We start from the raw sequence: 2,294 nt of genomic DNA, 5'->3' as shown, positions 1-2,294 counted from the left end.
AGTTGCAGTCTGGTAATATTGAAGTTGCTCTTGACTATCTATCTGGAGCTGTGCAATTGTTTGCTCAAGTCTTTGGGCCACAACATGTCAACATAGCTAACTGTTATAAGTGAGTGGTGTCATTTAAGTACTTATATATTCCATTGTATTATTATATATAGAGTTATTGCATGAATTCATCATGCTCTAGGTGACAGTAAACTAGTAAGTGGTGCATGTAACTACATGTATGTGCATGCCATGTACATGTTAATGTATCGACTGGTTGTACATGTAGTTTAGTTTAAATGACTGATACCGAGTTAAAATGTTATGCATGTTCTAAAGTTTACTCACTTTCACCTGATCCCTGGTTGTTATCAATTAATAATAAAAGCTGAATTTGATTTGGCTGTTCTAGCTGCGTCATTTTGGTCAAGGTATGTCATTGAGTTTATAGAGGGACATCCAAAATAGGCTAAGGCCTTGTCATTTTGATCTGTTCTTTTCTAAGGACTGGAAGGACCTAGCAATTCTAATGGCACAAACAAAATTTCTAAATTCCTGGATTATCAAAAGTTATTATAAACAAGCGTAACAGTGTAAAAGTATTACTATAATTGATTTCACCACCTTGCATGTACAGCTGGGTTCTTATTAAAACTTAAAGAGGTTTTCTCTACCTTCTAATCCTTCAAGAAAGGTCTTGAGACTGTACATATGTTCTTTTGCATAAAAACTTATAACTTTGTCCTATGTGTAAGCCACCATTTTGTTTGCTCTGACTACTTAAAGGAGCGTGGGAGGGTGTTTGCTAAGGCTTATGAATTTTCTTATTTCTCCAATACAACATGTATAAAAGAAATGTATGTGTGGACATACAAATATGCAAGCATCACATGTGGGTGAAATCAATTATACATGTAGGTACGACAAGGGGACTACACCCCCAGGTCGTTAAAAATCACTAAGTCAAATGAAACTCAACAGACTTTAGTTCAAAACGCTTTAAAACTTTATTAATATTTTAATTTCTTTACAAGGTAGCAATTAATTATTTACTCAATTGAAATTTAATTTTAAATTGACTTGCTACATTTAATCTCTCTCTTTTTTCATCTTCAGGCAATATCATTTCAGCACAAAACTGTCATTATGTATGAGAGACTGCTAGGAGTGGACCACTGCAGCTCTATATCAGCCTATGTTAGTTATTAATAACGGGCCACACACACAATATTTATTATAAATTTATCACACTATTAGTTCCCCACAAAGCATGCTAAGTGAGCTAAAAGGCATGCTTTATGAGCTGACAAGCCTTTGAAATTCATAAAAAATCCAAATTTGATTAGAATGAGCTCAAACTTTGGAACATCATTAGGACATGTATATGTATCAGAAACATGTCTCTTGAGCAATTTTTGGCAAAATTTAGTCATAAACCAAATTCTTTGGTATTGGCCCCTTTTTTAGCAAAATTTAAAAATTAATGAAAATCTGATTTTGATCAGAATGAGCTTTAACTTTCTGTACAACATATGGACATGTTATGAGAAAATTATAAACACAGAATTTTCTCCTATGTTGTTTTTGGCAAATTCTGGCCAAATACCATGTACCATGTCTTTGATCCAATTTTAAAGCAAGTTTTAAAATTTATAAAAATCCAAATTTTGACTAGAGTCTGCTTAAAATTTTTTCACAGTATTAGAACTTCTACATGTATCACAAAGTTTAATAAAAGTTTTACCTTTGCAATGTTTGATTAAATTTTGGGAAAATACATTCTGAAATATTTTATCAACATTTGGAACAACTTTAAAAATTCACTGAGAGCATTATGTCAAAATTCTGCAGGAAACCATGATCATGATAATTTCAACGACTAAGCCCACCACTGATTTTTTTCTTTATATAGTTCCATTTGGCTTAGTATTGCTGTGGGGCTGAGAGGAATGTTGTGGCGTTGAGATTACTGTATAGAGTTATGTATCTAATAATGTTAACACTTGGTGAGGATCATCCTGAAATGTCTAATGTTGATGTAAGTATTGTTTTATCAATGTTCTCTACTTTCATCATACACATGTACATGTATTGTTTAAAAGTATTGTAAATTTTGTATCATAACTGTTATTATTTATTTTAATTACATTGAGTAGTTTTACATTGGTTTACTACTGAGTAATGCTGGTCATTATGAAGAAAGTCAGGCATATCTGGAAAGTGCTCGTAGATTACAAAACAAGTGAGCTAGTATATACAAATCAAGAGAATTAAGGCTGGCTATGTTTGTTCTTGTATCTGTTCAT

The 2,294-nt window shown here is 32.3% G+C and overlaps 1 long non-coding RNA gene across 1 annotated transcript; it reads left to right on the top strand.

Moving 5' to 3' along the window:
• The first annotated feature begins 6 nt into the window (after positions 1-6).
• On the top strand, positions 7-2,288 carry LOC109591516 (uncharacterized). The gene is made up of 5 exons (XR_002189847.1): positions 7-109; positions 162-204; positions 1,105-1,185; positions 1,901-2,026; positions 2,145-2,288. It is a non-coding gene; the product is annotated as an uncharacterized LOC109591516 (long non-coding RNA).
• Positions 2,289-2,294: the final 6 nt, after the last annotated feature.

The sequence above is a fragment of the Amphimedon queenslandica genome, unplaced genomic scaffold (assembly GCF_000090795.2).
Source record: "Amphimedon queenslandica unplaced genomic scaffold, v1.1 AMPQUscaffold_7966_Cont20087, whole genome shotgun sequence".
Lineage (NCBI taxonomy): Eukaryota > Metazoa > Porifera > Demospongiae > Haplosclerida > Niphatidae > Amphimedon > Amphimedon queenslandica.
This window is presented reverse-complemented; position numbering and strand designations above follow the sequence as displayed.